The sequence below is a fragment of the Macaca mulatta genome, chromosome 18, assembly GCF_049350105.2.
Source record: "Macaca mulatta isolate MMU2019108-1 chromosome 18, T2T-MMU8v2.0, whole genome shotgun sequence".
Lineage (NCBI taxonomy): Eukaryota > Metazoa > Chordata > Mammalia > Primates > Cercopithecidae > Macaca > Macaca mulatta.
In genome coordinates, this window is record NC_133423.1 from 10853985 (window position 1) to 10865180 (window position 11196).

The 11196-nt window shown below is 37.4% G+C and overlaps 1 protein-coding gene across 1 annotated transcript in view; it reads right to left on the minus strand.

Annotated features, from left to right (window-relative positions):
* DOK6 (docking protein 6) overlaps positions 1-11196 on the minus strand; it is a 435381-nt gene that overhangs the window by 17826 nt on the left and 406359 nt on the right.

Here is an 11196-nt window from a genome sequence, read left to right on the forward strand (position 1 = left end):
CAGCCATCTCGGCCTCCCAAAGTGCTGGGATTACAGGCCTGAGCCACCGCGCCCGGCGATCAAACATTTTTTTAATGCAAGACTAGTTACAGAGATAAAAAGAAGCTTCTGGTTTTATTTGCATTTCCCAAGGTTTAGTAACAATTCTCCATTTTCTGCAGCAAATTAGTAATCCTCCAGCATCCAATAGGAGAGCTGAGAATTGCGGACATAGATCTATATAACAATGGGGCCAGAAGGATTGGGGATGGTAGGGAATTGAGAAAGTTTATTCTTACTGAGAAAAATCTATAATTATTTATTGCAGTTAAGTTCATGATTCTAAGGTCTGAATTATACAATGAATAAACCATGTAATAATTTCAGAGCCTAGAAATCTGAAATCTGAACAATTTTCTAGTTAGTCACACCTCCTGGACTGGATATTGCAATATATTTCTACTGTATTGTAACCATCCCAATAGAAAGTAAGAGATCTGAGATTCATGAAAATGGAGTCAAGATTGTAGGAGAAAGAAGGAATTTTCTTGACATTCCTAATGTTTTAGGAGAACACTTTTCTAGATGGGTTTAGCAACTCTTATTAGCCATGGTACCACTCTACCAGCGGGCCACAATAAAAATTGTCATCTTAACCCCTTATTAGTCTTTAATTTTTAATTAATTGGAAGAATATATTTGGGATATATTTTTATGATTTTTCATATTAAATACTAATGGTTTTGGCTAAAAAAATGTATGTTTAGAATAACTGCTACTTTACAATATTCTGGTCCATGTTCTGATGGAACTGAAAACCTGCAGGATAGGGAAAAGGCTGAGAGTATAGAGGCCATGGCCGGTCCTAGCACTTACCAGCTTACTTTGGGTCAAATACAATCACATATCAAGTAGCAGAGTGCTGGGCTCATGACAATACTGAAAGCTTAGTGAGCACTAACAGTGTCAGACGTCCCATTTATGTCAATTTACTTAATCTACCTGATAGGCCTATAGGAGAGGTGCTCTTATTCTCATTCTTAGATGAGGACACTGAAGTACACATACAGTAACGGTGGAACTCAGGCTACCAGCTCAAAACTCTTCACTGACCCCCAAAGGTTAACACTGTCACACAGCACAACGGCTGGGGAAAAGGACAATATTTTGCAAATAAAAGCATATTTTACAGGCAAAGGTGCAAGGCAAGCATCATGCTTTTCTTTTAATGCCACACAGTTACAAGATTTTCAAAAGAGCACAGCATAATCGGAATTATTTGTATTTCGTATGTACTTGACAGAATATTTTTTCCAAAAACATTTGTTATCTCTTTATGTTTTACTCTCATTTCATAATTGTGAAAGTCAGAAACAGTGTTTCTGTTTTGTTTTATGAGTAATAACCATTTAATAGAATAGAAAGTTAAATCTTGAATAGAAGTTATGATTGATAAACCATTTGCAATGTTCTTGGATTACATCAATGACAATGGGTTGGCTAATGTTCCTAAATTCACCCTGTGCTCTCACTACTGCAGAAGATAAGAGTATTTTAATGCAAACCATGTATGTTTACATAATTAACACTGACTTACTGCAAACTGGTAAATCATATAAATTAAGTTTTTCTAAATCTTAAATCAAAAAACAGAAACAGTTTATGTTTGTTTGAGTCTTTTTATCTCTAAGCCTGCATGCAAGTCTTTATACCTCTATCAAATTTGAAAAAATAAGGAAATAGATAAGCATTAAATAACACTAGAAAGAAATTTAGGAAAATAGTTTGAATTTTGAGATTTTTCTAAGTACAAAAGCAGTTGAAGTTGAAATGAATGGTCATTTGTAATTTTTCAAGACTAAGATTAAAAGAACCATACCCTGGGTATAACTCCTCTCAGTCTTAACTTCATTCAGTCCTGCAGAGCCTCAATTTAAAGTGGCTTTCTCAGGACACAGCGGTACCAGTCTCCTTTATTAACTACCATTTGGGTGTTCATTAACACTTCAGCCTGGATTCAGAAGGGGTCATGACAGTGAATGGGTTTGAAGTGGTTCATAAACTATTTTTGTTAAAAAATTTAAAGGACACTGGGTGCAGTGGCTATCACCTGTAATCCTAGCACTTTGGGAGGCCAAGGTGGGAGGATCGCTTGAGCTCAGGAGTTTGAAACCAGCCTGGGCAACATGGTGAGACCTCACCTCTACAAAAAATACAAAAATTAGTTGGCATGGTGGCATGTGCCTTGGTCTCAGCTACTTGGGAAGCTCAGGCAGGAGGATTGCTTGAGCCCAGGAGGAGGTTGAGGCTGTAGTGAGCTGAGATCACACCACTGCACTCCAGCCTGGGCAACAGAGGGAGACCCTGTCTCAAAAAAAATAATTTTTTTTTTAAGAAAAATAACTAGTAGAACAAGGCTATCTGATGTAAGTTTCTGTTTGCTTTTTTTGGAACACACACCACACATAGCTCAGGTTGCTAGCATCATCTAATTGATTAACTTTTGATCTTCAATCATGTAAGTTTCTGACTTGTGCAAATGTATTTTTAGAGTAAATGCTATTTTCTTTTTTTTTGTAGACAGCTCCTTCCAAATATAAATCCTATGAAATGATCATAGAAGAACCTTGATAGAGATGAGTGAAGCAACTCAAACAGGTCTCATGGGAGCTAAAAGTACCGAGTCATAGAAGGAAGGCACCAGGAAGATGCTGATACGAGAGAATGGAGAATACCCCTGCTTCACAATTAATTCCTTCGTCTTTAAAATACATACACACACACACACACACACACACACACACACACACACACACACACACCTCCTTCTCCTAAGGACTCTGTGGTTCGAAATGTGCTTCTCCAGCCTCAGCTTTCTAGTACCATCCTGACACCCTCTGCTCTAATGGCCCTCTTAGAAACTACATGTAGTTTCCAGAAAAAGCAGGTTCTCTGAGCTGTGGCTTGGGCTTCTTTCTTTACTAGGAAGGCTCGCCCTCACACTCATTTGAACTTCAACTCCTACCATGGTAATTACCATTTTTTTCTTTAAGAATTTATCTAGGAAGCCTTACACGCTCTTCCCCACCATCCTGCCCAGCCTGAGTTGGAAGCCACTTCACTCTGTTAGCATCCTCTGCATACCTCTATTTCATCTCTCATCTCCTTGCTTTTGTCTCTCCTCTATAAGATTATACTGAGTTGAGAAGAGGAAGCTTATTTACTTTTGTGTCTTTGGAGCGTTGTGAAATGCCAGGCACACAGCAGGCACTCAGTAAATATTAATGAATAAAACTATGAAAAATGGATGCAGCAGCTCACTCCTGTGTACACAGAATGGAACACAAAATGAAGTACAGATGTCTCATCTTGCCCTGCACATTTTTGATTGTTAATCATTACCTGTCGAATCAAAGTACTTTAATTATTTAGCCTGGTCCTGACATGGGGAAATGACAATCCTTTATAAAATAAAAATGTAAAAATACTATAAAGCTAAATGTGATTGTCAATGTAGGCTATAGGTGTAAGTGTGAGAATAAGGAAATTACTATTTCTTTTTTAAAAACTTTTATAACTTCATTATAACCCACTGGTCCCAACAAGTATTTTTTAAAAATCTAAACAGATGTAGATTGAGAGAGAAAATGAAGAACGTTTATTGATAGACTGTTCTCCATGAGTCTTTTGCGTTTCTGCATGTTTTGTGAGCAAAGGCAATGATTGCCTTGTTCTGGATTATCTTTCTGAGGATGTGTCAAGAAACACAGGCCTTCCAAGGTCTTCCTCTGAAGCCAAAGGAAGATTTGTTTATTCCAGTACAAAAAAAATAATGTCTTTTTCTGGGGGAAATGTCAGGCTGGATTATTGCCTATTATAAAACATTGGGACTCCTCAAACTTGTAGTTTCCCTCCTGTGATACAACTTACTTCATGTGCAGGTGCCACCTGAACCTTTTTGCATCATCTTGCGGGAACTGGGATTCAGGAGACCATCAAAAAGGCTAATACTCTAGTTAATGCAATTGCTGTGAGTAATAAACTGCCCATTGTCTCTGACCCAGCAGTCTCATGTCTTCTGCCAACATCCATGAAACTTTGGCAGGCTAATTTGTTAGTTTACAAGTAGGGTAAAAATTTCAGGCCCTTCACAGTTCTTGACAATGTCAATAAGTAGTGATATTTAACAATTTCCACGCTAAAGATGGAGCCTTCAAAATTTTTGCTGGATTTGACATTTACCCATTATTTAGTAAGACTCTACTAAGTTTCAGTGCCATCCTTCCTTGATATGAAATACATATCAAGTCTTAATTAGATAATTTATGTAATAGTGACCAACTGGATAGTTTCATAGGGAGAGCTGAATAACCTCATGATACATGAGAAAGAAAGAATGAATACAATTTTTTTTTTCACTAGAGAAAAGAAAATTAGGTAAGTGGCCCTCTTACCAATAAAATTCACAGGACCGAATTAAACTATTAATCACAATTAATTTCCAGTAAAGATAGTTAAGTTACCTGAGAAGTGTTGTTTAAATTAGTTCTCATAAGACACATAGAGTTTTGTTGTTGCTATTGTTTTGATGGCAATAGTCGTCAAAGGATTTTTTTTTTTAAAAAACAATAGCATGCTATCAACATAAATATGAAATGGAAAAAAATCAGAGAGCTCATGTGATTTTCACAGGGGAAAAATTATTTTAGGACAGACACAAAGAAGAGAAAATGAGCGACTCCTGTGGTTTTAGAATCAAGCTTTTATCCTGTTAGAGCCATTGTTAAAAAGAGTGAAGCATGTGTTAATTCTGAATATAGAAAATTGTTCTCAAAGATTTGCTGCCCCATAAAATTGCTCCAAGAGACTACTGCTATACCACAATAGGGTACTTTTAAAGATGGAAAATAAAGAGATTATAGGGTAAATAGCCTATAATGATGTGTGTATTACTCATAACGGTGATGGTTAACATTCAGAGGATGATTCACTAGAGAATATATCTCTTATCAGAATTCTTTTGTTAAGAGAGCTTCTTTTTATTCCCTTCACTGCCGCCCCCATAACAGACAGTTTGAACTGAACCAAAAAGATGCAGACATAATGTATTTTAGGGAAATCTGTTACTGGCTGTTAGAATGTGCAACAGAAAGCAGAGAAATGTGGGCCCACATAGGAAGTGTGATGCAGGGAGTATGAGCAGGAAGTCGAGACTCAGACATGCATGTCCTATGGGTAACTTTCAATTATTGACTTTTCTCAGGATTCTAGACCATTTTAACCAATATATATATAATTTTCATAGCATGGTTGACATGATTGTATTAACAAAAATATGACAATGTAATCCATGAATGGCCAATGATTTTTTTTAATTTAATTTTTATTTTAAGTTCAGGGGTTCATGTGCAGGTTTGTTACATACGTAAACTTTTGTCATAGAGAGGCTTGTTGTATAGATTATTTCATCACCCAGTTATAAAGCTTAGTACCCATTGGTTATTCTTCCTGATCCCCTCCCTTCTCCCACCATCTATCCTTCTATAGGCCTCAGTGTCTGTTGTTCCCCTCTATGTGTCCATGTGTTCCCATCATTCAGCTCCCACTTACAAGTGAGAACATGCGGCATTTGGTTTTCTGTTCCTGCCTAAGTTTGCTAAGGATAATGGCCTCTAGCTCCATCCGTGTTCCTGCAGAGGATAAAAAATCTTACTCTTTTTGATGGCTGCATAGTATTCCATGGTGTATAGAGTATGTTATTTTGATATTTAGAAACTGTTGAGTGAATTAGCTTTTTAGTTTAATAAAAATACATTCTGATGATATTTTCATATTGATTCTGTATGTTTAAATTTATATGTTAATGCTGCTTTAAGTTTCTGGATGGGAAGATACATGATATAAAAATAGCAAGTTTAAGACCAAATGTCTCTGTTACTCTTCATTCTTAGTATTAATCTATGCACCCTGTGGAGATGATCCCATGCACAGAGGCAGCTTGATTCTTGCTTGAAGTCCGCTGGTGTGTATTATTAGGAAAAATTATTTGGGATTCTGCTTTTTGCTTTCTCCTGACAATTGCTATTTTAGAGAGATTAAGTTTGCATGTATAAAAATCTATGTAGCAGAAAATATAAGCATAATAATTTTTGTTCATTAAAGTAGTTACAATTTGGGGTATTCGTGTTTAGTATAGGATACTAGGTAGTGGTACGATCATGGCCTAAACATTATTCACAATAGCTAAGATATGGAAACAACCTAATTGTATGTTGACTGATGAAGAAAATGTAGTACACACTCACTATATGAAAATATACACAAAATGGAATATTACTCAGCCTTAAAAAAGGAGGAAATCTTCCCATTTGCTAAAACAAGCCTGTCTAACCTGCAGCCCAGGACAGCTACGAATGCAGCCCAACACAAATTCATAAACTTTCTTAAACATCATGAGATTTTTTTTTTACAATTTTTGTAAAGCTCATCAGTTATCGTTAGTGTTAGTGTATGTGTCACCCAAAACAATTCTTCTTCTTCCAAGGTGGCCCAGGGAAGCCAAAATATTGGACACCCCTGTGCTACAATCCAAATGAATCTGGAGGACATCATGATAAGTGAAATAAACCTGACACAGAAGGACAAATACAGCATCATTATACTTCTATGAGGTATCTAAAATTAGGAAACTCATAGAAAGAGGGTAAAATGATGCTTTTCAAGGTCTACGGGGAGGAGGAAGTGGGAAGTTGCTGTTCAACAGGTCTAAAGTTTCAGTTATACAAGATGAGTAAGTTCTAGAGGTTTGTTGTACAATATTGTCCTTTTAGCACGGCATTGTTCACTTAAAGATTTCTCAAGAGGGTGGATCTCATGTTAAGTGTTCTTACCACAGTTAGAAAGCAAGAAGATGGCCTGAAATCCTATTAAATTTCTGGGACTGTACATGCTGGAATGAAAATGAATCCTGTGCAAGTTGCATGAGTTCCCCCAGGAGAGATTTTCACATATTCTTGCAGCCAGGATAGCAGGATTGTGAAGAGCTGCTTGCTTGTTTGATGAGCAGCAAAACATTTTGGATTTAAAAATGTGCATTAATGACATATTTTACTCTGGATTTTTTTTTCTTGATTGTATGCATACTCTTCATCCATTGAGAGAAGCACATGCTAGAAGAGATGGCTCCTGTCTTACGATTAAGATACTGATATGGATTAGATTGAGTGATACTGGTTAAAAGTAAGAAATATATGGAACTCAACAATAGAAAAAGAGTTTACTGTTATGGAGATGATACCGCCTAATACCCTTGTGTACTTGTGAGGATATTTCTAGGTTCTAGATGAAAAGTGAACATTTTCTGATAGCGAAAAATAATAATAGTAAAAACAGCACTCCTTTATATGTATGTAGAACTTTGGTTTTCACTGTATTTCAAAAAATTTCTTCCACTTAACCCTTACATAGCCCAATGGGAAGTATCCTGCAGGTTTTGCTGGTGATGGTGGGAGTTTTGTGTGATTATTGGTGGTGGTGCCAAATCCCAGGGCTATGACTGTGGCTTTTCTTGTTGCTTCTCAGGATCTCACTAGGAGGCCTTTATCATCTCTATGTGGTTCCAGTTTTTGGCTTGGGGCCTGGTAGCCTTCAGCAGTGTCATGGGACTGTATACAGGCTGTGGTGGTCTTTGGATGTGTAAACTTAGCTAGGCTACAGCCCCTGTTACTCAATCAAATGCTCATGTAGGTGTTGTCCTGAAGGTATTTTGTAGGTGATTAAGGTCCATTGTAAGGAAGATGATCTTAGGTCATTTGGGCGAGCCTGATTCTATCAGTTGGAAGTCCTGAAAAGCAGGCTGAGGATTTCCTGGTGAAGGAGAAATCCTTCAGGTGGACAGCAACTTCAGGCCATATCCTGGAATCCCAGCTTACACCTGCTGGAGGCCTGCTCCCTGGACTTCAGATTTGCCTAGTGTTACCCCACGATCACATACGCCAGTTCTTTGAAATAAGCCCCTTAATATTTATCTTCGATTGGTTCTCCTTTGCCTGAACCCTGACTGGCGCACAGGGGTGTTCACTGTGAACAAACTCAGCCATCTCAGAGCACATCCCTCTCCCCACTCCCTCCTGGTTGAGATGTCCCAAGATGTGAAGGAACCACACTGGAATGGGACGTGCAAATGAGAATGATTCTGGGAGAGCCCCTGCTGCCAAAATGCCCCCTGTTCGCAGGCCAGGGATGCTTTGTATCTTGGGGAAGTGTCAGGAGCCTGGTGGTTTTATAAAAGGTACTCAAAGTTCATGGGTTCTAAACTTGAAGGGGGGGTCCTTCATTCCATAGGTATTTGTAGAAGGAGGTGTACAGTGTATGTTTTGTTTGGAGTCCCAAGGAATCTTCCTGAGTTTCTCAGTTCTTTAAGAAAGTCCAAACCTCAGAATTTTGATTTTGGCAAGCTTTCTTAGTTTAAATGGGCCTTTGCTTTAGTCTAGACATAAAATCCATAATTGGATTAAGGGTAGCCAGGCAGTTTCTCTGAGATGTTGCAGTTGGTGGGTGAACTGGTCTCTGGATGCTCATGTTGCATTTAGCATGTGACTACTGGCATCTTGGACTATACTGTTGTTAGAGGATGACTCTGGACCGAATCACATCCCTTCCAAATGTGACTGCACTTGAAGACAGGACTTTTAGGAAGTAAATAAGGTTAAATGAGGTCACAAGGGTGGGTCCTAAATGCTATAGCAGTGATGGCTTTATAAGAAGGCAGAGAAAGAGAGAGAGAGAGAGAATACAGTTCTCTTTCCTCTCTCTCCATGCACACACACAAAGGAAAGGCCCTGTAGGACACAGTGAGAAGGCGGCTGTCTGCAAGCCAGGAAGAGAGCCCTCAGACTTTCTGCTTTCAGAACTGTGAGAAAATAAATCTGTTGTTTACACCACCAGTCTGTGGTATTTTGCTATGACAACCTGAGTAGAGCAAGACAGACTGACTTTGGTAAATATTGGAGATACCTCTTTTAGGGTCAAATAACCTTAAGGATTATTTTTATTATTTTCATTTTTTTAAAATAAGAAAAATGGACTTCTTTCACTAAAGTTTAAACATATCTGAAATGATCAACGGTACTGATCACAAATGAAGAGTCAATTCAAGACGAAAACATTTACTGAACAGCTGCCATAGTTGTGTAAAATGTTTCATGAAAGAATAAGAAAGAAATGAATGAATTGGGCTCCACACTCAAGGAACTAAAGCTTACTATTCAAGAATAGTCAAAAGATAACACCTCTAGCAGTTTAATTTGCACATCCTTTGGTGTTTATTGAAGTTATGTGTCTACTTACTACTTACATGGGCAAAAGAAATGTGAGAATGCTGCTCTCCTCTTCACATTGAAGCACCAAATACAGAATGTTTTCCTTTTGGGGTTTTCTTGAGGTTCCTACCGGTAGATATTGCCACAATTTTTGCTAAGACCCTGTTGAAGTTTTTGCTGTTAAAATTTGCTATGGTTTTGACCTTTTCTTCTCCTCCTACGTCCTATTTACTTTGCATTCAATGGTCACGAACAGTTCTAACACCAGCAGCTCTGAAGCTAACCTCCAAGTCAAAGTCTAACATAGAGTGCAGGGTTCCCATGTAGACTGGTCTGGTTTAAATCCTAATTTGCCTTTAATGAGAAATCACTGAAAGGCTTCAGGTTTTGCGTTTTTAAAACGGGATAATAATACCCACACTTCATGGCTTAGGCTAAGTAAAAAGTATAGTATGTATTTACTCCCGTAAATGCTCCATACGTAATATTTATGTTTATCATGGAGGAAGATATAATACTCCAAAGTAACAAATCTCTAAACTTTGGTCTGAAAACAGTCTCTTTACTGCTAATCTGTTTTAAGGTTGTATGGTTAATTCACTAATTTGCTCATAGGGACTGTGGTCTATGTATAATGAGATGTGTGGTCACAACTGTCATTATGCACAGTTCCTGTTATTTGCAAGAGGAACATATTGCACAAGAGACATAAAAGGGTAAAGTCTATTGGCAGAGAAAAATATAGGAGCAGCTGCTGTCGTTTCAATGTCCAGTAGATCAGGAGATTTGGAAAGGGGCCTGGCAATACCATAGGCCTTTCGTGTCTGGAATTTGATTCTTCAATAATCCAAAATAGGAGCAGTGGGAGTGGGGAGGGCCTCCTAATGGATTCATGAGCCTATTTTATGTTTTGAAAATATCACTAAATGGAGGATGAATTGCTATGTTTGGTCTTTTTCTAACATTGTCATTTATTATCAATATATTTGGCTTTGCTCCATTTCTCCTCTTAAGTCACAGTGTGTTATTTTTGGAAAACATAATCATGTTCACAGAAACTTGCGTTTTTCCATAAATCCTAGAAGACATAAAATGTAGGATAGAAAGTGCAAGTGGATAAGCGTGTAACTGGCAGGATTATCTTTATGTAAATATACTTCATCAATGAAACAGAAAGTAGGACCAAAACAAACAATTTTAAGCAAATATTAAAAGCCTCAAATGATACATATATATTTGTATGTGTATATATATCTATACACACACATATATATATATGCATGTATGTTTGTATGTATGTATCTACTACCTATATCTACCTGTCAGTCTATCTAGATAAAAAGATAAAATTGAATCCTATGAAATAACAGTTTTGTAGATCACACCTCTACTGTAAAATATAAGTAATTTTACACAGTTCAACTTAAAATGCATAGACAGAATGAAGAATTTCATGGTTACTATAAGACTTTCTCTTACCTGTTATTTCATTTGCATTTATTTAAATTATTTATTCCTGCAGCATCATTCTTACGTGAAAGCATGATCTTAATATAAACAGAGTTGCAGCACTAATCACATTAACACTGCAGATGTGTCTAACCTTATTCACAGTCCCAAGTAATTACCACAATGCAAATTTTAGCACGTATCTCTATTGTATATTACTGCTTTGTATTTAATATTTTTCCTCTGATGAGTTCCAAATCACAGAAGGAATGCACATTTGTCGCAACAAGTGAGATAATACAATACAAAGGTGAACAAAGGCAAAGTCAATCTTCCCTCCTTGCCCTCCCTTCCTTCTATGTCACCCCTGAAGTATCTCTACATCTCTAGTTTTCCCTGAAGGGAATCTTATCTCACAGGAGGATGTGTGGCCCGCCTCCCTCCCTTC